Source organism: Ambystoma mexicanum, chromosome 5q, assembly GCF_040938575.1.
Source record: "Ambystoma mexicanum isolate Mex_15411 chromosome 5q, UKY_AmexF1_1, whole genome shotgun sequence".
NCBI lineage: Eukaryota > Metazoa > Chordata > Amphibia > Caudata > Ambystomatidae > Ambystoma > Ambystoma mexicanum.
Window position 1 is genome coordinate 382,087,861 of NC_090933.1, and position 27,184 is coordinate 382,115,044.

The 27,184-nt window shown below is 54.0% G+C and overlaps 1 long non-coding RNA gene across 1 annotated transcript in view; it reads left to right on the forward strand.

Annotated features, from left to right (window-relative positions):
- The first annotated feature begins 4,571 nt into the window (after positions 1–4,571).
- Positions 4,572–27,184, forward strand: part of LOC138498584 (uncharacterized) — a 92,944-nt gene continuing 70,331 nt past the window's right edge. Inside the window, exon 1 of the long non-coding RNA XR_011278764.1 lies at positions 4,572–4,652. This is a non-coding gene — a long non-coding RNA (uncharacterized lncRNA). The remainder of the gene's footprint in view (positions 4,653–27,184) is intronic.

Genomic DNA, 27,184 nt, shown 5'->3' on the forward strand with positions numbered 1-27,184 from the left:
GCATTTGCTGGGAATCCTTTTGGTATACATTTTCTCAGTGTAACTTTACCCAATGCCGATAATTTATTTTTAGTTCCTTTCTCTACATTAGTGATTCAGGAGTCTTCATTCTCCTGATTTCTCTCAGATCTTTTGCAAGTTTCTGTTTTTTTTGGGCGAGCTCCGCATTATAATAATGTAATCTTGTCACTTTGGTCGTCCCGGACTGCGATCTTGACTCTCTAAAGGCTGATAAGTAGCTCTCGTATTCCACGCTATAATCTACTGAGAGCTGCCACTTAGTTATAGCATTCGATGGTAAAGGTACCATTTGCAAAGTACATTTTAGGCAATTTAAACCATTATTTGTGACAATCTTATGTGGCCATATTTTTTTGATTTTTCTGCTTAGCTGTTGATTATTTGTTTCTCTACATTTGAGAAATAGTGTAGTATGGTCACTCTTTAATGATGGTACTATCCTTAATAACATTATTAATTTGTGTGTTGCCGAGTCCACAAAGAAATAGTCCAGAGTTGCACTAGCATTGTGTGAGAACCATGTTTTAGCTCCTTCCAAATCACCCACCACAGTATTATTTACTATGTGGAGATCTCTAGATTTCATCTCTGTCATCCATCTCTTTGTTCGGTTCATTTGTTGTTTCTTATGCAATTGTGAGACTTCGGCTCTTACATTCATACAGCAATCAATATTTAAATCACTGCACAGAATTATCTGAGGCACGATTTATTCCGCTCTCAGCTCATCAATGTTCTTTGTTACTTTCTCCATGAACCTATCGCCATCTTTTGCTTTAGAGTTCCAGTACAAATTAAAGACTATTTAAGTTTTGTTATCTCAGTGACCCTGTTGTTCTTCATGGATTATGGTTATTTGTATAAATGGTGACAGTGACAGTGTTATCACGCGCACAACTTTTCCCCGCTGATGGTCTCCCTTTTTGTCCTTTGAAGGCTTTGTTTAAAAAGCATGTGAAACTATCTATGACCGGCAACTCCTGTAACCAGCATTCCTGTAGGCATATAATGTCTGAAGCAATCAACTCAGCGTTGATCTTTTGAAATAGGTGATTAAATCCTCGGGTGTTCCATGAGGAAATTTGGAGGCCAGGTTTAGCTTCTTGGCATTCGGTCTAGTTTTGTTCAGTTGATCCTAATGTCTCGGCTAACCAATTACATGATTTTTCAGGATCGATTCTGGTCACCAATCGGTCTTTATTTACTTAATTTTCACTGGAAGTTTCAGATGTCTTGCCCGCTGTCTTCATAGGCAGGGCTTTTGGTCCCTTTAGATTGGTAGGAGAGAATCTGATGGATTTACAGTTTATGTCCTCTTTTATCAGAGACTCTATTGTGGGTTGATTATTTTAATTATGTTTTTTTTGTCCGTATGCCCTTATATCTTGTTCAGGTGATTTACTTTGGCAAGATGTTACGTCGAATCCAAGCACCTTCATTCATCAGTTGCCGATTGAATTAAGAGCATTATTGACTTAGAAACTAAATGAATACAGATGTAATCTGTTTCTTCTTCTTTCCAAAATGTAACAATCTTTATGTCTCTCGGGTCAATCACCCTTAATTGTGGCACACTGTGTAGGAGTCTCATTAAGTTAGCCCAATTCAGAATCGAACCATCTTTGACCTTAATTGCTCTTTCCAGCATAAGTTTGTGCATGGTCGATTGTTCCTCTCTTGGAGCTTGCTGGTAACGCGTTGCTTTTTGTACTTCATGTGCTGGATCTTTCTGTGTCTGATGGTAAATATATAACTGTTTTTTCTGTTTAGCACCATCTTGTTTAGACCGATCAATCATTGTTGTAAGTAATTCAGTTTTTGTATTTGTTATTTTTTCTCTATAAGCGCTCTCTTTTCTTCCAGAGTTATGAATGCAATATCCTTTATTTTTTGTACAGTTTGTTTTGTCAGAGAACACTGTTCTATAACGCTCTCTTCATTCTTATTCTCGATTTCTGGGACCAAATAAATGTCATCTTCATAAACTGATAGTAACAGTAGCACTGATTCATCTGTTTTATCCACATCATTCATATCAACCTCTTTAGAACTTTGATTGTTTATAAAGGTCCTTTTGCCTTTCTGTGGCTTTTGAAGCTGGTCCTCATTTGTCATTTTTGATTCTGTGAGCACTTTTTGTGTGTTTCTCGGGGTGGGTTCTTCAAAGGGATCAAGATTTCTTATAAAGTTCTGTGTTCCCCCACTAAGTGTTGATTTTGTCTTTGCTTAATTTTTTGTCTCTTTGATTTGCACTTCAGAAGTGTTTCTTTTTATATCTTTATTTTTTTTTCTTTTTCAAATTCTGGATCAAATATTGCAAATAGTTCCTTAGTTTGGGTTGGTGTCACCCTATCCTCTCTGTACTGTCAGTGGGTTCATATTAATACTTTGTATATGTTTCCGGGTTTCTTGGTTCCCCGCTTGGAAGGCTTCCTTTATCTGTTCCTCACTTCTTTTAGGCAGTTATTGTTCGTTTGAGCCACCTTTCCTGCATTATGCTCATACGTTTTGTTTACTATTTCAGTTGTTTCAGGTCATTCCTGAGGCTGTATATTGATTTAAATTTCATTATTTTTGTCTTTAAAAGTTTCCACTTTCTTATGTGTTTCAGTTTTTAGAAGTTTAACTGTGTCACTAAGGCAATTTAGGAAGGATCTTTTATCTTCACGGGCATCTCCCATTAAATAAATTAAAGTTTTTAAAATCAAATTTTCGGAGTCTTTCTCTTTTGCCCTACTTTCCTTTGTTGCTTCAATATATGTTTCCACATATATTAGTTTTGTTTGCATTATTGCCATCAGAGTTGTTTGATCTTTATAATTATCATAAAAAGCTTAATATAATTTAAGAAATGGAGCAAGCGTAATGGTAACCATAGACCCTACCACTGCTTGTAGGTTAGCACAATGCTCTGCATATACTCCAAGGTGTTCCTGACTGATAAATTTGGGACTTTCGGTCGAGGCTTGTTGTTTTGCATTATCCCTCTTTTGTCTGGCCTTGCATTTTCCGGTCTCCACATCCTGGCATATATCGTTTCCATCTCAGCCTGTATTTTGCTTTTGCTTTTCTTTGTCTGGGTGTTGTTTCTCCACACCTGACTCTTTATCTGGCAATTCACTTTGATCATTTGATTGTGAGGTTTTAGAGGCTTTTCCAGCATATCCTGCTGCTTTAGATTTTTTTTCCGGTGCCATTTCTATGGTGGATTTGCTAGTATCTACTTCTGTTATTGCACGCTTTGTGCTTCTGATTTGTGGGGTAGATGTTTTGACAGATGAATAGTCCTCTACCGTATATGGATCGTCTAGATTGCTTTCATCCTGATTTATCGCACCCAAGCTGTTTCCTGCTAATGATTAGCAATCTCACTATTTTTTGGGCTATCTGCATTTCAGCCAGAATCCGTTCTATGGGAGGCTTGAACCAGATCACAACGTGTAGATGCCAGTAGTAGCTCTTGATCAGAGATTACCTGTAGCACTTGGGTGTTATCATGCTCATTCATATAATTTCTTGATTGGCGTGTACCTCCCAGGTTGTTGTGTTAATGTCTCTTTTGTTTTAAAATGCAATTTTATTGTTTTTCTAGCATAGATTTTGTACAGATTTTTTATTTCTTGTCAATTGTTTTTTTTTGTATTTCCAAAGGTTTTTGCATTTGCGTTCCTTATACAAGAAGAGGCACTTGAAATCGGTCTTTTTCATTTTTCAGCTTTATTGTACTGGGATCTTTTGGCCAACAAATCTCAATGTGTCTTGGTTCTGGGGAGTCATTTGGCCTCATTACGAGCTTGGCGGTAGCTGTGCCTGTAAAACAGGCACTGCTGCCGGCAAACTCGCTACCGGCACCGCCACCGGTGATTGGGCAATAACCGGCCCATTATGAGTTGAATGGGCCGGTTATTGTCCATTCGCGGTTGGCAGTATTGCCGGGCTCGAGGGCAGAATGGGGGTGGGGAGCATGGTTGTACCGGCACTGTTGATAACGGTGCAAGTGCAATTACGAATTAAGCTCGCGGGAGCCACACAGCCCGCAAGGTCAGACCTGTGGCAGGCTGTCAGGCACCCATGAGCAAAACTCGTAATTCGGCGGCACGATATGAACGGTGGGGGTGCCTTACCGGCACCGTTCATACCATGTCCGCCAACATTATAATGAGGCCCATTGTATTAAGAACTGTAATATCTGTCTTATGTTGTTTTTGGGCCAGCTCAGTTTTTTCTCCAGTTACTCGGAGTTCATCCAGACCATCTACGTATAGCAGCAAATCAAGAGGGGCCTCGTTCAATTCAGCTGGCAATTGCTTTGTTGAACCATTAATTACGTTTTGAAACTTACTTTGTGTAAGTTTAAATGTTCCCTCCTCTATGGGTACACAAAACACTTAATCATTTTCGACGTCGCTATCTTCTGCGACGAGAACAGTGCCTGCAAGGGTCCCTTCCCGCGCACTCCTCCTCTCCCTCTCTCTCAAATAGTCCATCATTTCACTCCTTACTTCCTCCTCCCCAAACGACCCGTGCGCATGCGCCTTTGCCGGCTCAGCCTCCGACACTGATTGCAGGCAACACACCGCAGCCACAGTGAGACTTCCTGTGTCACACACACACGTGAGCACCGTTCCCTGGTAAGCCGCTAAGGTAGGAAGTTGTCAATTGGAAGGGAGGGGGAGGGAGATTCTTAGATTGTTAAGTAAAGAAACGTCTTTCAACTTTTGCGCTGTGTGCGGCTGCGGCAACTTTCTTCTCAGCTTGTTTGCCTCCATTTTGTTGATGTTGGGCAGAGCTACACTCCACACTGTTATAGGCGTTGTAAGCTTTGATGACGTTGGAAGCACCAGATGCCTCGCAGTTATGCACGGTAATGGTTCCAATCCACCATCTACCGCGTCTTCATTATTTTTATTATTTTCATTATTTTCAATATTGAAGTCTGGAATTTTTACACGGCTCCGTATTCGCAGAGCTGGTGTTGAGAAACCTACCTCCATATCGGCTCCTCTGCAAACACTCAGCTAGCACTCCGCAGGTGCTCCGCGTGGGGAGTGAGTGTTTAAGGCAAAGCACAGCAGAGAGTCCGCCCTAAATAATGGAGGAAGAAACGTTACTCCAGCAGGATCCAGTGGAACAGCTAACACTCGGCTAACACTCTGCAGACACTCTGCGTTTGGAGTGAGTGTTTAAAGCAAAGCACAGCACAGAGTCTGCCCCAAAGAATGGAGGTAGAAAAGTTACTCCAGCAGAATCCAGTGGAACAGCTAACACTCGGCTAACACTCCACATTTGAATCATTCACATGTGTTAGGATGAACAATGAATGCACCTAAAGTTCGTGCATGCTCAATAGCAGGATTTCAGCATTGTTTGACACTTTTTCTCAATAGCAGCATCCCCCATTTTCTAAGCACTTTTCACAATTTTTGCAAGCCCTTCAACACCCATGGGTTGTCATCTACACACACCGAATGCTTTTGCCTTCAGACATGTAGCATATATGTGTCGTAATCGCATAGAGTTGGATCAGAATTAAGCATTGGGACCCTGTGCATACTTGGCTCGAATGTGTCATGTGGTATACACCACACCCAGTCCTATTCTCTCTGGTGCTGGTTATGCTTCTGTGCCTGTAGAAGGGTCAGGGAATTTAGTAGCCGGAGTAGGCGATGAAGATGGAGAGGAATGTGATGTCGAGCAGGGAGAGAAGGGCATAGTTACCTTACCGCCCGCTTCAGTAGCAGCGATAGAAAACACACCATGGAACAATAGGACACACCAGGATACTTGCATGGCTGTGTTGTCACACACCAACTGGTCGATTCATGGAATTAATGTGTACCGAAAATTCCCGCGCAGGGGTGCCAAAACGTGCGATTCGCAGTAAAAGTGCGAAAATCGCAGTGCAACTGCGAAAATCGCAGGGAAACCAGCGCACATCGATTCATAGAAGTCTGTGCGCGAGAAAAACATTAGATGTGCGCTGAAAAAGTGCGCGGTGCACGCCTGCGCACAGGTCATCCAACGGCGTGCGCCACTTCCACTGCGAAATCGCACATAGCGTGGCGCACATCACAAACGTAGGCGGAACACGGGGCATAACACTCGGATGGGGAACAACGCATGAAAATATGGGCGTCACGGGGGAAGTACAGGAGGCAAGTGCGCGGAAAGCCCACACGCTCGCCTACAACCTGTATTCATGGAATCGAATAGGGCAAACCAGCGCACGGTGAAAGACGCGCACAGGGCCAAACAAGTACGCCACAAGAAAGCAGGCGGTAGCGTCCCTGCGCCTGAAATAAATGTGCGCCAAAATGTGTGCTAACAAAAAGCACCCATATACACTTATGAGGAATGGTCCATACAGTGGCCCTCTAGGACAAATGAGGTGCAAACGGGTACCGACAAACACGGACACCTGCTGTGTGAAAAATAGTGTGTGCGTGTGTTTCTGGGTGCGCGGGAAGCTCCACACGCGATTGGCCTGGGTACGTGTGTTTTGGGGTGCGCGGGAAGTTCCACATGCGATTGGCCTGGGTACGTGTGTTTCGGGGTGCGCGTGAAGTTCCACATGCGATTGGCCTGGGTACGTGTGTTTCGGGGTGCACGGAAGTTCCACGTGCGATTGGCCTGGGTACGTGTGTTTCGGGATGTGCGGGAAGTTCTACACGCGATTGGCCTGGGTACGTGTACCTCGGGGTGCGCGGGAAGTTCCACACGCAATTGGCCTGGGTACGTGTGTTTCGGGGTGCGTGGGAAGTTCCACATACGATTGGCCTGGGTACATGTGTTTCGGGATGTGCGGGAATTTCCACACGCGATTGGCCTGGGTACGTGTACTTCAGGGTGCGTGGGAAGTTCCACACGCGATTGGCCTGGGTACGTGTGTTTTGGGATGCGCAGGAAGTTCCACACGCGATTGGCCTGGGTACGTGTACTTCGGGGTGCGCGGGATGTTCCACACTCGATTGGCCTGGGTACGTGTGTTTCGGGATGCGCGGGAAGTTCCACACGCGATTGGCCTGGGTACGTGTACTTCGGGGTGCGCGGGAAGTTCCACACGCGATTGGCCTGGGTACGTGTGTTTCGGGATGCGCGGGAAGTTCCACATGCGATTGGCCTGGGTATGTGTATTTCGGTGGTGCCGGGGAGTGCTACACGTGATTTGGCTGTGTGGGTCCTCCCAGGTGTTCCCTCTACACCCTTCAGGCCCCTGCAGGTAGCCCACAACACAAGGGACTACCCTGCACCCCTGCTCATGTCCCTCAGGCAACCCACCCACCATGGCCATGCCCCCCAGCCAACCCACATGTCACCTTGCACTACTGATCACCAACACATGTCTCCCAGCACCCCCACCCCCCTGCATCCAGGGGCACCCTCCACCAGGCCCCCACTCATGTCCCCCTGCACCCCCACCCCCCAGCACTGTGGGGCACCCTCCACCAGGCCCCCACTCATGTCCCCCTGCACCCCCACCCCCCAGCATCCAGGGGCACCCTCCACCAGGCCCCCACTCATGTCTCCCAGCACCCCCACCCCCCTGCATCCAGGGGCACCCTCCACCAGGCCCCCACTCATGTCTCCCAGCACCCCACCCCCCTGCATCCAGGGGCACCCTCCACCAGGCCCCCACTCATGTCTCCCATCACCCCCACCCCCCAGCACTGTGGGGCACCTGCCAGCAGGCCCCCAATCATGTCCCACTCATGCCCCCCTGCACCCCCACCACCCAGCAGTGCAGGGCACCCTCCGCCAGGCCCCCACTCATGTCTTCCAGCACCCCAACCCCCCAGCACTGTGGGGCACCCTCCACCAGGCTCCCACTCATGTCTCCCAGCACCCCCACCCCCCAGCACTGTGGGGCACCTGCCAGCAGGCCCCCACTCATGTCCCACTCATGTCCCCCTGCACCCACACCCCCCAGCACTGTGGGGCACCCTCCACCAGGCCCCCACTCATGTCTCCCAGCACCCCCACCCCCCTGCATCCAGGGGCACCCTCCACCAGGCCCCCACTCATGTCCCCCCGTACCCCCACCCGCCAGCATCCAGGGGTACCCTCCACCAGGCCCCCACTCATATCTCCCAGCACCCCCACCCCCCGCATCCGGGGCACCCTCCACCAGGCCCCCACTCATGTCTCCCAGCACCCCCACCCCCCTGCATCCAGGGGCACCCTCCACCAGGCCCCCACTCATGTCTCCCAGCACCCCCACCCCCCAGCACTGTGGGGCACCTGCCAGCAGGCCCCCACTCATGTCCCACTCATGTCCCCCTGCACCCCCACCACCCAGCAGTGCAGGGCACCCTCCACCAGGCCCCCACTCATGTCTCCCAGCACCCCCACCCCCCTGCATACAGGGGCACCCTCCACCAGGCCCCCACTCATGTCGCCCTGCACCCCCACCCCCCAGCACTGTGGGGCACCTGCCAGCAGGCCCCCACTCATGTCCCACTCATGTCCCCCTGCACCCCCAGCACCCAGCAGTGCAGGGCACCCTCCACCAGGCCCCCACTCATGTCCCCCTGCACCCCCACCCCCCAGCACTGTGGTGCACCCTCCACCAGGCTCCCACTAATGTCCCCCAGCACCCCCACCCCCCAGCATCCAGGGGCACCCACCACCAGGCCCCCACTCATGTCCCCCTGCACCCCCACCCCCCAGCATCCAGGGGCATCCTCCACCAGGCCCCCACTCATGTCTCCCAGCACCCCCACCCCCCTGCATCCAGGGGCACCCTCCACCAGGCCCCCACTCATGTCCCCCTGCACCCCCACCCCCCAGCACTGTGGGGCACCCTCCACCAGGTCCCCACTCATGTCCCCCTGCACCCCCACACCCCAGCACTGTGGGGCACCCTCCACCAGTCTCCCACTCATGTCTCCCAGCACCCCCACCCCCCAGCACTGTGGGGCACCCTCCACCAGGCCCCCACTCATGTCTCCCAGCACCCCCACCCCTAACACTGTGCGGCCTCCTCCTCCACCAAACCCCCCACCAACCTGGATGACTCCGTGCCATCTTCCCCCGTTGGGCCCTGTGGGGTCCCAGCTGCCCCTTCTGCTGCCGAGGAGTCCAACTCCGACCTCCGCCTCTTGGACCTCCCCCCGGCAGCTACGGCCTGGGACGCGGCACCGGACTCCTCACTCCCCGACGAGATCACAACCTGGGAGGGGAGCCGGGCCTTGCGTCTCCGGCTGGCGGTGCGATCCCAGCCGCTGTGCTCCACGGCACCTTCTCCGCCCTCTTCATCAGTTGACGCTACAGACAGGGAGAAATAAAATACAGGCATCAGGGCACTGTACAGTGAAGACATACACACATGACAGTTGTACATGAGTGGCATTGGCAAACCTCAGACATGGCATCACAATCGCCAACACACATGTCATTTCAACTTGCACACATGAGCCATACCACAGCCATATCGCAACTGCCAGCACCATCCATACACATACAACAGCATGAGCAGGCAAAGGTGAGCCAGACATCACATGCAACACAGGGAGTGCACTACACATGCACACACACCACCACACTTGCATGCATGTGTACACCTCTGCCAACTGTCGCAGTGTTCAGATCGGCATCCATGTCACATCTGCCAATCAGGCTTCCACATCCCGCTGTCACATGCATCCATGTTACATCACTGTTGCACCCTTGTCAAATACACACACATGCACATGTACACAGTGCTGATACATGTAGCCGAAAACAACATCGATGTGTGACATCACGAACATGCCTACTTACATACACATTCATCCAAACATGTGTGCCCACACAACTGCATTTGGCATGCAAGCCTACACACACAAGCACCATCCATGTCTCACACATGAGAGCCCTTGCATGTGTTAGCCTCACGGCCCTGTACACCCCCACCCATACTTGGCCCCATAAAAACACATGTGCAACCTGCACACTACTGGCACATCACCACACACACAGTTTACAATCATGATGCATGTACACTTACTGCTCGACTCCAGACGGGTCTGCCTCTCAAGGACCTGGACGTGGAGCGCTGGGGATATGCGTTCCAGGACCTTCATCTGATCTTCCGACAAGTGGCCCCGGCACCCCTTAGCATCCGCTGCCTTCAAGAGGCGCCGGGCCTTGTTGAGGGTCCTGGACCTGAAGTCCTCCCAGCGCTTCTTGACATGATGGAATAGTCGGACTGCCACCCCCTCCGCGTTGATGGCAGTCATGATGTCCGTCCAGATCCGAGTCCGTCCTTCCTTGTCGGCATGGGAACTTCGAAGAGGGCATCATACTGCCCCAGGACTTGCTCCACCAGGACACCAACTTCGGTGGCAGTGAAGCTGGTGCCCCTCTGCCTCTCTGGCCGGGGGTTGTCAGTGGTGCCAGATGTTGCAGTGCCCGACATGACAACCCCAGAGGCAGAAGTGGGTGGGCAACTGGGTCCTCGGGCTGGGCTGTGGAGCGATGGAATCCCAGTCGGGAGTCTCCGGTTCCAGCAGGGGTGGTCACAGCAACAGCACCCTGGGCTGATGTACAGGCAGCAAATGGCAGGGCACGTGGGCAGCAGGCAGTCAGGCAGCAGCAGATGGCAGGTGGGAGCATGCTCGGGGCTCTGGGGGGCAGTAATTCGGCCTTCTGGGCAGGACGTGGTCTTCCGTGTGCTTACGCGTGGCCAGCTTGATACGGAGTGATTTGGCACGTGAAAATCCTGCACGTCTGCGTGTAATTCGAGGAAAGGCCCTTAGCGCGTATGCACGTCAGCACGCATATGCGATTTCATTGGACCAAAGGCCCTTAGCGCGTAAGCGCGTCTGTGACGTGACGCGCGCGGTGTTTCCCTCATAACACGTGATGACAGAGCACACGTGGTAAAACTGTACGTCCGAGTGTCATCGCGTGTAATCGGAGGGAAGTGAGCGTACACGCGATTGGCCTGGGTACGTGTATTTCAGGGGTGCGCGGGAAGTTTCACACGCGATTGGGGGAAATCCACATGGGATCTGCAAGCCCTACCAGGGCAACGCCCGTGCGCCATACGTAACAGACGCGCTTATGCGCTAGGGGCCTTTGGTCCAATGAAATTGCGTATGCGTGCTGACGCGCTTACGCGCTAAGTGCCTTTCCTCGAATTACACGCTGACGTGCAATTTTTTCACGTGCCAAATCACTCTGTATCAATCTGGCCACGCGAAAACACACGGAAGACCACGCTCCTGCCCAAAAGGCCGAATTACTGCCCCCCAGAGCCCCGAGCAGCCTCCCACGAGCCATCTGCTGCTGCCTGCCTGCCTGCTGCCACTGTGCCCTGCCATTTTGTGCCTGCACATCTGCCATCTGCAGGGGTCCAGTTGCTGTGTCCAACCCTGCTGGAACAGAAGACTCCCGACTGGTATACCATCGCTCCACAGCCCAGCCCCAGGACCCAGTTGCCCACCCACTCCTGCGTCTGGGGTTGCCATGTCGGGCACTGCAACATCTGGCACCACTGGCAACATCCGGCCAGAGAGGCAGAGGGGCACCAGCTTCACTGCCACCAAAGTTGGTGTCCTGGTGGAGCAAGACCTGGGGCAGTATGATGCCCTCTTTGGATCATCACGCGCCAACAAGGAAGGACGGGACAGGATCTGGGACGACTTTGTGGTTGCCATCAACGCGGAGGGGGTGGCAACCCGCAACATCAAGCAAGTCAAGAAGCGCTGGGAGGACTTGAGGTCCAGGACCCTCTTGAAGGCCCGGCACCTCGTGGAGGGGGGCCGGGGCCGCATGAGTACCATCCAGCTGAGGGTCCTGGAACGCGTACGCCCAGCGCTCCACGCCCAGATCCTTGAGAGGCAGACCCGTCTGGAGTTGAGCGGTAAGTGGCCAAGCATTGCTGTGTGGGACAGGGCATGTTACAGTGTGCTGGTTGTCTGATGCTGCCTGTATGTGTGACATAGGCCATGTACGCATGTATGTGTGCAGGGACATCATGGTCATGCAAGTGAGGCCAGTAATGTGTGTACCACATGGTTGGTGCATGTGTTTAAATGCAACATGGGGAGCCCTGTGCGGAATGGACACATGAGAGCATGCCAGTCTGTGTTCCTGGACATGTGTAGGGGTGAGGGATGGGTGCTGATGCCATGTACATGTATGGTGTCCATGTCTGTGTGTCTGACCTGCGTGTCTGTGACTTGTGAATGCCATGGATGCATGACACATGTCTGTGACAATGTTCAGATTCAATGATGCAGCCTAGTTACCCTTGTATCCACTGTGTCTGGGGTGTGCGAGGCCAGATGGATGAAACTACGGTGAAGTGTGTGCATGTGATAGGCATGACCCATGATGCATGTGAGTTCCAAAACAACATTGTATGTTTCAAGAGTCCCTTGGACATGTATGCTAATGTCCATAGCATGCACCATGCCTGTTACTGCATGTGTCTTGCCTGCACTGACCCATGTGTTGTGGAGGGACATGATGGAGGTGATCTTTGACAGTGCCACTCATCTGCTATTGCTTCCTGTCTAGGGGACCATTGTACAGTACCCTGATGCTTGTGTTCTATGTCTCCTTCTACACAGCGGTAAGTGAAGAAGAGAGCGGAGACGGCGCTGTGGAGCAAAGCGGTGGGGATGCCGCCACGGCTGCAGTGGAAGGGGTGAGTGAGCCCCCACAGGGGCTTGCAACGGCGGAAGACGGTGTGGAGCCATCCAGGTTGGTGGTTTCCACAGAGGAGAAGGAGGCCGCTACTGAGCCGCACATGGGGCCTGGCGGGGGCATTCCTGCTGGTGCAAGTGGTGCAGTCCAGGGGCAGGAGGCATCACAGGTCACCGTGGAGGGGCCTGTGCATGTCACTGTCCCTGACACTGTGACTGCACCACCATGCACCAGCAGGGATGCCCCATCCCAGGCCCGTCCACAGGTAGGGGCGACGTCCATGTCATCTGACTCTACTCCACCTGCGGACGAGGGGACCCCTGGCCGTATGGAGAAGGTCCTGATTGGTGTCGCGTTGCGCACGGGTGTCATTCGTGATGACGTGCATGCTTCACGGGTGGAGCACGCACGTCATCACGAAGAGCACCGTGCCAACGTGGCCCAGTTGGGAGTGGCCATGGTCAGGGGTTTCGTACATGTGTCGGCCACTATGGCGGCCCTCTCCTCCTCTGTGGAGACTATGCGCCAGTCGTTCTTCATGCCGTCTTCCGGCCTAGATGCCACCAGGGCCCCCTGTGGACCTGCCCTGACCAACGCAGCCAGCTCAGTGGGGAACCCAGCCCTGCCACAGTCGGGAGTCGGAGGTCCAGCAGGGGTGGACACATCAGCAACTGGACACCAGCAGATGGAGGATGTGACGGCATCATCGGGCAGGGCACGTGCACGACGGCGTCGGTGGATTCCATCAGCCTGGATGCCGTCGTGCTGGCAGAGGCAGTTGCATCGGAGGCAGCGGCAGGCTCGACGTGGGAGGCATCATGGCTCGGGGACATCTACAACAGAGGGGCAGGCATAGGCCGGAGGGCAGGAGGACCCTGGAATGGGAGTGTCTTCCGTGTGACAGCGTTTGGGCCAGCAGATAGGTGCGGAGCAGCGGCGGGCGGAAGAGGCGTGGCTCACAATGGTCAGGGCGGAGAACTCCATGCGGAAGGCCCTGAGGCGGGCCGAGTGCCTCGAGGTAATCCGCAGGGATTTGGAGGAGAGCATGTCGTCGTCCCTGCGGACCCTCTGGGCCATGGAAGTGGACCGCCTCCGGGATATCGACCAGGAGTTCGATGATGCCCTGGCCCGGGACACCACAGAGTGAGCCGCTGGACTTGCCCGCCGCCATTGTATATAGTTAGTTAATTAGTGTTAGGTTTCCTTTGTTATTTTTTTCTTTTGGTTGCGCTTGGACTATGCACCACATTTCTGTATATAGTTTTTTTCTTATGTATTAGTTTTTGGTAGGTTTCATTTAGTTAGTTGGGATCATGGACCCTGGATTGTTCATTTGTACATAGTTCAACATTGGATTTATCTTTTCCTGATTATTTTTAGTTTCACCATGGTGCAATAGTTTTGTTTATGGTTTTTCCCTTGGATTACTTTTTTTACTTTGATTTTGGACTACATTCATTTGGATTCTGATTTCTTGTTTTTGATTTCAAAAGGGACATGCAGGTTTCATTTTTTCATTCCCACTGTTGTTTTTTTTTCATTTTATTCCCATTCATGTTTTTTTAAATACATTTTTTGGATTCATACTTTGATGCGTGGTATTGTCTCATTGGTTTCATGCATGTCATGATATGGGTTTTCACATTCACTTGCAACCATTGTGTGTGTGTGACGGACATGTGTTCATTTACATACTTTAGATTGGGGGTGTATCATGTAATTGCCTTTTCTATGTGGGTGGATGGGATACTTGGTTGGGCCTTTTGGCTGCGGAGGCTGGCCATAACAGCCATGATTGAGGATTGTCAGGACCTGGGTGCAGGGGGAGATGAGTGGGGGCCTGCTGGCAGGTGCCCCACAGTGCTTGGGGGTGGGGGTGCAGGGGGACATGAGTGGGACATGAGTGGGGGCCTGGTGGAGGGTGCCCCTGGATGCAGGGGGGTGGGGGTGCTGGGAGACATGAGTGGGGGCCTGGTGGAGGGTGCATCAATGTTCTGGGGGTGGGGGTGCTGGGAGACATGAGTGGGGGTCTGTTGGAGGGTGCCCCACAGTGCTGGGGGGTGGGGGTGCTGGGAGACATGAGTGGGGGCCTGGTGGAGGGTGCCCCTGGATGCAGGGGGGTGGGGGTGCTGGGAGACATGAGTGGGGGCCTGGTGGAGGGTGCCCCTGGATGCAGGGGGGTGGAGGTGCAGGGGGACATGAGTGGGGGCCTGGTGGAGGGTGCCCCACAGTGCTGGGGGGTGGGGGTGCTGGGAGACATGAGTGGGAGCCTGGTGGAGAGTGCACCTGGATGCAGGGGGGTGGGGGTGCTGGGAGACATGAGTTGGACATGAGTGGGGGCCTGGTGGAGGGTGCTCCTGGATGCAGGGGGGTGGGAGTGCTGGGAGACATGAGTGGGGGCCTGGTGGAGGGTGCACCACAGTGCTGGGGGGTGGGGGTGCTGGGAGACATGAGTGGGGGCCTGGTGGAGGGTGCCCCTGGATGCAGGGGGGTGGGGGTGCAGGGGGACATGAGTGGGAGCCTGGTGGAGGGTGCACCACAGTGCTGGGGGTGGGGGTGCAGGGGGACATGAGTGGGGGCCTGGTGGAGGGTGCCCCTGGATGCAGGGGGGAGGGGATGCTGGGAGACATGAGTGGGGGCCTGGTGGAGGGTGCCCCTGGATGCAGAGGGGTGGGGGTGCTGGGAGACATGAGTGGGGGCCTGGTGGAGGGTGCCCCTGGATGCTGGGGGGTGGGGATGCTGGGAGACATGAGTGGGGGCCTGGTGGAGGGTGCACCACAGTGCTGGGGGTGGGGGTGCTGGGAGACATGAGTGGGACATGAGTGGGGGCCTGCTGGCAGGTGCCCCACAGTGCTGGGGGTTGGGGGTGCTGGGAGACATGAGTGGGGGCCTGGTGGAGGGTGCCCCACAGTGCTGGGGGGTGGGGGTGCTGGGAGACATGAGTGGGGGCCTGGTGGAGGGTGCCGTGCACTGCTGGGTGGTGGGGGTGCAGGGGGACATGAGTGAGACATGAGTGGGGGCCTGCTGGCAGGTGCCCCACAGTGCTGGGGGGTGGGGATGCAGGGGGACATGAGTGGGGGCCTGGTGGAGGGTGCCCCTGGATGCAGGGGGGTGGGGGTGCTGGGAGACATGAATGGGGGCCTGGTCGAGGGTGCCCCTGGATGCAGGGGGGTGGGGGTGCTGGGAGACATGAGTGGGGGCCTGGTGGAGGGTGCCCCTGTATGCTGGGGGTGGGGATGCTGGGAGACATGAGTGGGGGCCTGGTGGAGGGTGCACCACAGTGCTGGGGGTGGGGGTGCTGGGAGACATGAGTGGGGGCCTGGTGGAGGGTGCCCCACACTGCTGGGGGTGGGGGTGCAGGGGGACATGAGTGGGGGCCTGGTGGAGGGTGCCCCACAGTGCTGGGGGTGGGGGTGCTGGGAGACATGAGTGGGGGCCTGGTGGAGGGTGCACCAGAGTGCTGGGGGGTGGGGGTGCTGGGAGACATGAGTGGGGGCCTGGTGGAGGGTGCCCCACAGTGCTGGGGGGTGGGGGTGCTGGGAGACATGAGTGGGGGCCTGGTGGAGTGTGCCCCTGGATGCAGGGGGGAGGGGGTGCTGGGAGACATGAGTGGGGGCCTGGTGGAGGTTTCCCCACACTGCTGGGGGGTGGGGGTGCAGGGGGACATGAGTGGGACATGAGTGGGGGCCTGCTGGCAGGTGCCCCACACTGCTGGGTGGTGGGGGTGCAGGGGGACATGAGTGGGACATGACTGGGGGCCTGCTGGCAGGTGCCCCACAGTGCTGGGGGAGTGGGGGTGCAGGGGGACATGAGTGGGGGCCTTGTGGAGGGTTCCCTGGATGCAGGGGGGTGGGGGTGCTGGGAGACATGAGTGGGGGCCTGGTGGAGGGTGCCCCTGGATGCAGGGGGGTGGGGGTGCTGGGAGACATGAGTGGGGGCCTGGTGGAGGGTGCCCCTGGATGCTGGGGGGTGGGGGTGCTGGGAGACATGACTGGGGGCCTGGTGGAGGGTGCACCAAAGTGCTGGGGGGTGGGGGTGCTGGAGACATGAGTGGGGGCCTGGTGGAGGGTGCCCCACAGTGCTGGGGTGGGGGTGCAGGGAGACATGAGTGGGGGCCTGGTGGAGGGTGCCCCACAGTGCTGGGGGGTGGGGGTGCTGGGGGACATGAGTTGGACATGAGTGGGGGGGTGCTGGGAGACATGAGTGGGGGCCTGATGGAGGGTGCACCAGAGTGCTGGGGGGTGGGGGTGCTGGGAGACATGAGTGGGGGCCTGGTGGAGGGTGCCCCACAGTGCTGGGGGGTGGGGGTGCTGGGAGACATGAGTGGGGGCCTGGTGGAGTGTGCCCCTGGATGCAGGGGGGAGGGGGTGCTGGGAGACATGAGTGGGGGCCTGGTGGAGGTTTCCCCACACTGCTGGGGGGTGGGGGTGCAGGGGGACATGAGTGGGACATGAGTGGGGGCCTGCTGGCAGGTGCCCCACACTGCTGGGTGGTGGGGGTGCAGGGGGACATGAGTGGGACATGACTGGGGGCCTGCTGGCAGGTGCCCCACAGTGCTGGGGGAGTGGGGGTGCAGGGGGACATGAGTGGGGGCCTTGTGGAGGGTTCCCTGGATGCAGGGGGGTGGGGGTGCTGGGAGACATGAGTGGGGGCCTGGTGGAGGGTGCCCCTGGATGCAGGGGGGTGGGGGTGCTGGGAGACATGAGTGGGGGCCTGGTGGAGGGTGCCCCTGGATGCTGGGGGGTGGGGGTGCTGGGAGACATGACTGGGGGCCTGGTGGAGGGTGCACCAAAGTGCTGGGGGGTGGGGGTGCTGGAGACATGAGTGGGGGCCTGGTGGAGGGTGCCCCACAGTGCTGGGGTGGGGGTGCAGGGAGACATGAGTGGGGGCCTGGTGGAGGGTGCCCCACAGTGCTGGGGGGTGGGGGTGCTGGGGGACATGAGTTGGACATGAGTGGGGGGGTGCTGGGAGACATGAGTGGGGGCCTGATGGAGGGTGCACCAAAGTGCTGGTGGGTGGGGTTGCTGGGAGACATGAGTGGGGGCCTGGTGGAGGGTGCCCCACAGTGCTGGGGGTGGTGGTGCTGGGAGACATGAGTGGGGGCCGGGTGGAGGGTGCCCCTGGATGCTGGGGGGTGGGGGTGCAGGGGGACATGAGTGGGGGCCTGGTGGAGGGTGCACCAAAGTGCTGGGGGGTGGGGGTGCAGGGGGACATGCGTTGGTGGGCAGTAGTGCAAGGTGACATGTGGGTTGGCTGGGAGGCATGATGGATGGTCTGCCTGCGGGACATGTGCAGGGTAGTCCCCTGTGGTGTGGGCCGCCTGCAGGGGCCATGGAGGGTGTAGAGGGAACACCTGGGAGGACCCACACGGGCAATTCACGTGTAGTGCTCCCCACGCACCCCTGAAATACACGTGCCCTGATGGAATCGCGTGTGATACTTCCCACGCACCCCTGAAATACACGTACCCTGCTGCTTTTGCGTGTGATACTTCCCGCGCACCCCTGGAATACACGTACCCTGATGGAATGGCGTGTGATACTTCTCGCGCACCCCTGAAATGCACGTACCCTGCTGAAATCGCGTGTGGAACTTCCCGCGCACCTTGGAATACACGTACCCTGCTGAAATTGCATGTGGAACTTCCCGCGCACCCCGAAATACACGTACCCAGGGCAATCGCGTGTGGAACTTCCCGCGAACCCCGTAATACACGTACCCTGCAGATATCGCGTGTCAGACTACACGCGCAACCCTGATATACACGTACACAGGCGAATCGCACTGCTGGGGGGTGGGGGGGTGGTAGGAAGGAGTGGGGGCCTGGTGGAGGGTGCCCCTGGATGCAGGGGTGTGGGGGTGCAGAGGGACATGAGTGGGGGCCTGGTGGAGGGTGCCCCACAGTGCTGGGGGGTGGGGGTGCAGGGGGACATGAGTGGGGGCCTGGTGGAGGGTGCCCCTGACTGTTGGGGGGGGTGCAGGGGGACATGAGTGGGGGCCTGGTGGAGGGTGCCCCTGGATGCAGGGGGGTGAGTGTGCAGGGGGACATGAGTGGGGGCCTGGTGGAGGGTGCCCCTGGATGCAGGGGGGTGGGGGTGCTGGGAGACATGAGTGGGGGCCTGGTGGAGGGTGCCCCTGGATGCAGGGGGGTGGGGGTGCTGGGAGACATGAGTGGGGGCCTGGTGTAGGGTGCCCCTGGATGCAGGGGGGTGGGTGTGCAGGGGGACATGAGTGGGGGCCTGGTGGAGGGTGCCCCTGGATGCAGGGGGGTGGGGGTGCTGGGAGACATGAGTGGGGGCCTGGTGGAGGGTGCCCTGCACTGCTGGGTGGTGGGGGTGCAGGGGGACATGAGTGGGGGCCTGGTGGAGGGTGCCCCACAGTGATGGGGGTGGGGTGTCCAGGGAGACATGAGTGGGGGCCTGGTAGAGGGTGCCCCTGGATGCAGGGGGGTGGGGGTGCTGGGAGACATGAGTGGGGGCCTGGTGGAGGGTGCACCAAAGTGCTGGGAGGTGTGGGTGCTGGGAGACATGAGTAGGGGCATGGTGGAGGGTGCCCCACAGTGCTGGGGGGTGGGGGTGCAGGGAGACATGAGTGGGGGCCTGGTGGAGGGTGCACCAAAGTGCTGGGGGGTGGGGGTGCTGGGAGACATGAGTGGGGGCCTGGTAGAGGGTGCCCCTGGATGCTGGGGGGTGTGGGTGTAGGGGGCCATGAGTGGGGGCCTGGTGGAGGGTGCACCAAAGCGCTGGGGGTGGGGGTGCAGGGGGACATGCGTTGGTGGACAGTAGTGCAAGGTGACATGTGGGTTGGCTGGGGGGCATGGTGGATGGGCTGCCTGCGGGACATGTGCAGGGTAGTCCCCTGTGGTGTGGGCCGCCTGCAGGGGCCTTGCAGGGTGTAGAGGGAACACCTGGGAGGACCCACATGGGCAATTCACGTGTAGTGCTCCCCGCGCACCCCTGAAATACACGTGCCCTGATGGAATCGCGTGCGATACTTCCCACGCACCCCTGAAATACACGTGTCCTGATGGAATCGCGTGTGATTCTTCCCGTGCACCACTGAAATACACGTACCCTGATGGAATTGCGTGTGATACTTCCCACGCACCCCTGAAATACACGTAACCTGCTGCTTTTGCGTGTGATACTTCCTGCGCACCCCTGGAATACACGTACCCTGATGGAATCGCGTGTGATACTTCCCTCGCACCCCTGAAATGCACGTACCCTGCTGTTTTTGCGTGTGATACTTCCTGCGCACCCCTGGAATACACGTGCCCTGATGGAATCGCGTGTGTTACTTCCCGCGCACCCCTGATGTACACGTACCCAGGACAATCGCGTGTGAAACCTCCCGCAAACCACTGAAATACACCTTCCCCGCTTGGCGTTTGCTGTTTGGCAGCCCTGTTAACTGTTCCAGGGTTAGCACAGCCCTTTGCGATGATTTGGGAATTTTGAAGGCTTTTCCTTGCGCGAGGGCGTTCTTGGGGGCGTAACTGGCGCTGCTGCAGGGTCGCTGCGCCACTCTGCGCCACTGTGTGCCACGGCTTGTTTTTGAGGCTAAAATCCATGAATACGCTGTGCGATGAAAAGGATTTTATCGCGCGCGGCTGGCGCAGTGTATCGCACGGGGACACTGTGCGCCAGCCGCGTACGCCACTTTTGTGCGAAATTCTATGAATTACCCTACAAGTGTTGTCTTTGGTGATGGTGGGAGAATTGGGGCTTCCAATTCTCTGAGAATTGCAAATAGTTCTCTCGAGCTGGAGGAAGCCTTGGTCATTCTGTCCTTATGAGCATTGGCTTTGGCGGCATCTTTGGTTTCTCTGTAGTAGCATGAGGTGGAGTTGAAATGCGCTTCATTGGTATGAGAGAGGTCTTTACGACAGCTGTTTCAGCTGCTCTTTTTTTGGCGCTGGAGATTTTAAGTTCAGGTGGGAGCCAGGAATTGAGGTGTTTGGCATTTTTTGGTTTCTGGTATTTGAAAGGAGCCAGGGTGTCAAGGGCATTACTGAGCAGAGAGTTATAGTGTTTCACCAGGTCTATGGTGTTGTGTGTTTGTGTGGTAGAGGTGGGGCAGCCCAAGGGATCATTTGATCAATAGACAAGTTGCCTGTGCTACGGGCCATGATGGATACTGGTTTGCTTCCAGGGTTGGTGCCAGTGGATCTAGGTTGGCTAGGTGGGGGAATCAAGAAGATGGTGGTTTTATGGTTTCACCATAGACACGGGAGGTTAGATAGTATGGCAGCATTAATGTTATGATCTAGGATCCAGTCGAGTGTGCGGCCATGGGCGTGTTTTGGGCTAGTGATCAATTGCGTGCATTTGGGTGCTGCTAGGGAGCAGGTGGAAGATGTGGCTTCAGAGTCAGAGGGGTCGTTGTAGCCCAGGTTGAGGTCCCCAAGTTAAGGAGTTGGGTGGAGGGCTTAAGGTTATATAGAATTAGCACATATTTTGCATTTATGCAAAAGAAGACTAGAACAAGAGACGGAGAGTGTAGAACAGGCACAAAAGCGGAGACTAAGCTCGTTCAAAATTGGCGAAGGTTTGTTTAGAAGGGGCAGAAATCACAAATTCTATGGGGGGACAGCGGGGGAAAACAGGACAACAGGGACACAGTGGTTTGTGTATGACACAGGGGTGGCTGGACGTGTATGTTCCTGGTCCAAAGCCAATGAGAGTGTTTTCGAGGGGCAATGGAGGATTTCCATGGGGATTTGGGTCATTTAACGGGTTCAGAGGAATGGATCCCTGGTTTAATGGGCCAACAGAAAATTACTATGGAGGATTTTATGGGTTGCATTGTTGGTCATCTGGGGGGTTGGGACACGTGTCACGAGATTGTTGTGGCGGACCACAGTATTTAAGCAAAACCCAGTGAATGGGACTGCACAGACCTATGGGATCGTACCAACCATGTCTGCACAAGCATCAGTGCAGGCATGGGATAAAAATAAGTTTCCCAAAGGAATGGTTACTCACTACACTGGATCAAGTGTTTTTAGAGGGAGTCCTTTTTTGTTCCCAGGTGCTAATATGGATCAGGAGTAGGACAACCCACAGGGGTCTCTGATGTGTCCAGTCCTGTCCTTTACCACCAATCTGGAAGAGGAACCCCAGGTAGGTGAACAAATGTTCTCATTCATGGTCGACACAGGGGCTACAAAATCTTGCATTAAGGAAGGTGAGTTACCCTTGTAAGGCAAAACAATGGGCACACAGGAATTCTCCCGTACTATCCTGTTGGTTCCTTATAATGAAGATCTTTGTATTAAGGTAGGTACTAAAACTGTATCTGCTTCTTTGTTGTATTGTATGGACACCCCAGTATATCTTTTCGGACGGGACATCTTGAGCAAGTTGCAGATGTCGATTAAGGTATTGCATGCTCGACTCCAGAGTTGTATCTCATAAGGGAAACAGTGTGTTTTCAGGCATGTTGTAGAGACAGCATGATCCTAGGGATTCCCGTGCAGTCGGCACTGTTTCTTTATGGGATGATGGTTTGGTTGATTTGGGTCCCCGGACATCAGAAATCAGACTTGGTGGGTACCGATTGAGTTTTTATTTCGGCCTGATGTTACGCTGGAGGTAACACCAGGCACCATTTTTACGATTCACTTAGAGGCTTTAGTGATCAAGAAGGACAAGGTGGTTATCTCAGGCACAGATGAGGAAGGCAGAGAGTGATGTACAGTTGTGTGCATCAATCCGACCTTATCGCTAAAGGATGTGTCCGATGAGCAATTGTTCGAAGACACTGAAGACACAACAGACATAGTGTTTGAAATTGGGGTGCCTTGCCGATAGCGATAGAGCGAAGGGAAGTACCACATACCATGCTCATTATTGAATATACATCACAATATTGGAAGGCGGATTTGGGAAAAGTGCCAGACCATTGTGGGCCAGCAATCCTCATGAGAAGGGGCTACTAAAGAGTGCTGGAGGGTGAGGATAAAATTTAAACCCTGTGCAATATTACTGCAGGTTCAGCAGTACCTGATGTCTAGCGAGGTGGATGAAGGGATTTCCGAGACCATTATGGTGTTGTTGAAGCAAGGCTTAATACAACCTTTTGTGTCCCCATTCCATACGGCTACCTCCCCTGTGAAGAAAGCAAAGGGGTCCAGTTGGAGGATGGTCCAGGATTTGCACCCCCTCAATCATATTGTTGTGTTGGAATTTCCAATGGTATTGAATCCTGCCACCATTCTCTGTAACAGCCCTACTTGGTCAACCCACTTCACAGTGATTGACCTAAAAAATGCATTTTTCTCTGTTCCCTTACACCCCGATTCTTTGTACCTCACGACGTTTATGTATCATGGTCAGAGATTTGTGCACACAAGGTTGCCCCAGAGGTACCGTGAATCTCAGAGTCTCCTTAAAAGGGTAGTTCAAATGGATTTTGGGAATATGCACCCGTCCATTACCATCATTCAATACATGGGCGATATATTAGTCTGTATCATTTCAGAGGAGCAGTGTCGAGGAGATTCAGCCAGTTACAGTGAAACAGAATGTAAAGACCAGAGGGGGTGTCTGTACTTCTGCTCTCTATATGATAGAGGAGAGGCACAGAGGACCCCAGTCAAGATTCTCAATTATGGTAGCAATGGACGAGCAATCAAGGCCTAGTTTCTCAGGAGGTGATGCAGGCTGGTTCTTAAGTACAGTGTAGTCCCCAAGCACCCACAAAGGAATGTCCGCACACTGTATTATTTAAAACACAGTGTTTATATGATTAATATTCAAGGTTATGTACAATATCACAATAACTCCCTTTGTACCCGGTTATCTATAATGGCAAATATACAGTTCTGCGTGGTACCACTATTACTATTAGATCTCATTAAAGTGCATCAACTGTGCGGTTAAATGTCACACAAATCAGTTCGTAAAGGAAACCAACAATAGATATAGGAGGAAAGCAAGATGATGAGAACAATAGGCAGAATACTGACCTCTACCGTTAGACACAGTTCCGTGTGGAGATTCCCCCACCTGGGCAACCTGTAAAATAAAGATATATCACAAGACCAGTCCATATATTGTTCACAAGAATCTTTCCAATAGTTCAGCAACCCCAAAGTACCTGGTGTTGTAGAATTCCTCATCAGGAAATCAATGGCCCTTCTTGAGTGCACTCCCTTTAAGGCACTAGCCACGGGTCGTCGAACGTCCGGCGATGAACACGGTGGACTACGACGGTGAAGTGGCATATTCGTTCCTATCAGTGCTCATCGATTGGGAAGCGTAAACGTCCTGCAAGGAAGAGGCGTGCGGGGCACCTCAATGTCGATAGTTCTGGACCGCAAAGAGTTTAAAGAACTGTGGCCCAGCAAGGGCGTCGAGTCGTCGGCGTCTCTGTGGTCTTTGGGTGGCGGGAAACCCACTGGCGGATGCTCCTCGGTGCATAGACGGCCTGGCCTCCTTTGGTGGGATAAGGCAGGCCGCCGTGCAGACGAGTGCGTCTGTGAATCGGAAGTTCTTAGGCAACAGGAGCATGGCGGCTCCGGTCGGCGATGGCGGTCGTTGAGGGTGGCAGACAACAGTCCAGATGTTTCTCTTTGGGATTCCGTGGCAGTCCCCGTCTCCGGTCAACAATCTGTCATAGGTCTGTCTACCAGGAAGCTTTGGCAAAGATCAGCTGGTGCACGATGGTCCCTCGTAGCTCGGGAAGAGGGTGCCTTACCAGGTCCTCTCTGGGTCAATCCTTGGAGCAACAGCAGCTTTCAGATTGATGAAGAAAGGCAACAGTAATTCTTCTCTTCCAGCAGGGCTTCAAGGTCAAGCTTCAGTTTCACTCCAGTTACTCTTTGTAGTTTGGACTTCAGCTTCTGAACACGAATTCTAGCAGTGAGAGGCCCCCAGATATACTAGTTGATCTCCCATTCATTCTGCTGGGTCACACTCAGGCAACCAATTGGTCAGAAGGGCATTCATGCAGGCAGGCATCCAATCAGGTGCATAGTGCATTCAGGCCCTTCACTTCTCTCCAGACACTCACAACAATGTATGTGTATTGGGACAAGTACCCAGCCATTCAACACTCAACACTGCATTCATACCAGTTTCAGGCAGGGCTGTCTCAGTTAGTGTGTCAAACACCAGATACTAGACATCCACAACACAGAATGTGTATTCGTCACACACTCCAGTCACCCAGGTCCCACCCACAGGGTGTACCCATAACATACAGTCACTGGGAAGGCTCCAGTCAGTCTGGCCTGGACTTCACAACAACACCATATATGGAACTTCCACCCAACAGCCAGTCAGGGGGAAGGGACAGAGTCAGAGCTTCCCAGGACTTACAAGGTAACAGGCAATAGAAAGCAAGAGGCCACAGGGGCCATCTTGTTTCCTATCAGGAATCAACTGATTCCAATGGCAGGGCCTGGGTATCCCAAAATGGAGGATACTCAGAGCACCTGTCAAATTCAGCATGGGCTGCCACCAGCCCATACCCTGCTCTGTGGGCCACACGCAGGTGTCCAAAAACATACACTAGGGGCACAGGGTTGTACCCCCACCCATGGGTGCCATAAGGGTATCCCATGGGTCTGTACACCAAACCAAAAGAGAGAGCTGCACCACCAGGAGTCCCACATGAACTCCTGCATGGAAAACACGACAGAACACACAATAAAAGGCAGTAAAGGACAAGGATACGGAGGCCCTGTCCCTCCGATGCTTTTCCAGATTCACAGTCGCCCACTCCCCCAGACTGAGGGTAGGGTGCCTAATCTCCCACAAGATAGACACCCTCATCCAGGCAGTCAACATACCTTCTGGATAGGCCATCTGCATTATCGTGACTCTTCCCGGGTCTATGCTCTATGGTGAAGTCTAGCCCTTACAGGCTAATGGACCACCTGAGCAGTTTCGGGTTCTCACCCTTCATCTGCACAAGTCACTTCAGGGGCTTATGATCTGTTTGGACCGTAAAGGTAGACCCTGTAAGGTAGGGCCTACAACGCCTAAGGATCCAAATTATGCAGTTTAACAATAAAAGGCTTGCTGTAATCGGGCGCACACAATACAGGTGCCCTACACAGTCTTTCTTTCAAACCATCAAAGGCCCTCTGACAGTCTTCAATCCAATTAACCTTCCTCGGCTGTTTGGGTGAAGTCAGTGCTGTCAGGGGTGCAGCTATGGTTCCATAGTCTGCCATGAAATTGTGATACTACCCAGTGAGACTCAAAAAGGCTCTCATCTGGGTTTGAGTAATGGGAGTCTCCCAGCTGTGTACATCCTGTACTTTACTGGGGAGAGGTTGGATTTGACCCCCTCCTACCTCATGACCAAGATATGTGACTTTACCCTGAGCTATCTGGCACTAGGTGGCCTTGATAGTGAGGACAGCCCTTTTCAAGGCCTGCAATACCTTATCCAGATATGTCAAATGTTCTTCCCAGGTGGAACTGTAGACGGCAATGTCATCTAAGTAAGCCACACAAAAGGCCTCCAGCCCATTGAGCGCATGATTGACCAATCTCTGGAAGGTGGCAGGGGCATTCTTCAACCCAAAAGGCGTGACCCTAAACTGGTAGAGTACCTCAGGTGTTGAGAATGCCATCTTTTCCTTGACATGGTCCTTCAGAGCTATTTGCCAATAGCCTGAGGTAAGGTCAAAGGTGCTCACAAATTTGGCAGCACCTATGGTGTCCATGAGCTCATCAGCCCGAGGCAATGGGTGCGCGTCAGTTTTGGTGACGGCATTGACTCCTCTGTAGTCCACACAGAACCTCCAATCCATGGTACCTGCCTGGCAACTTGCATTGGGGACAAGGACCACTGGACTGGACCAGGGACTGGTTGAGGGTTCAATAACACCCAGATCCAATATCTTGGCGACCTCAGCTTTGATGTGGTTCTTAACTGTATCTGACATACGGTAGCACCTGCTTTTGACAGGCACACTGTCACCAGGGTCAATTTCATGCCTACACCACAGTGTAAGGCCAGGAGTCAGTGAAAACAGAGAGGCATACTGCCAGAGCAAAGCCCTGCAGGCCCTCTGCTGCTCTGTTGTCAGATTGGGAGAGAGATGTACTCCCTCCACAGAGCCATCCTGAGGGTTACTATGCAGCAAATCAGTAAGGGGCTCACTCTCATCCTCTTCTTGCTCTGAAGCTAGCAAGAGACATGAAATTTCTGCTCGCCTGTGGAAAGGCTTGAGTGTGTTAACATGGACTACCTGAGGGGCTATCCCAGGGGCTCACATGTCAACCAGATAATTGACTTTGCCCATCTTGGACATGATCCTGAAGGGTCCGGTCCACTTGTCTGCCAAAGCTCTAGGCTTGGTAGGTTCCATCACAAGGATTTCCTGTCCCGGAGTCCAATCCACTTGCGAGGCTTTAAGGTCATCCAAGTACTTATTAAATTCCTGGCTGGCCTTGAGATTCTCTGTCACCTGACCCATCATCTGTGTCATCCTCCATCTGAGGCCTAACACATAGTCCCCCACTTGTTTGGCGGGACCTGGAGGGGTGGCCTCCCAACCTTCTCTGAT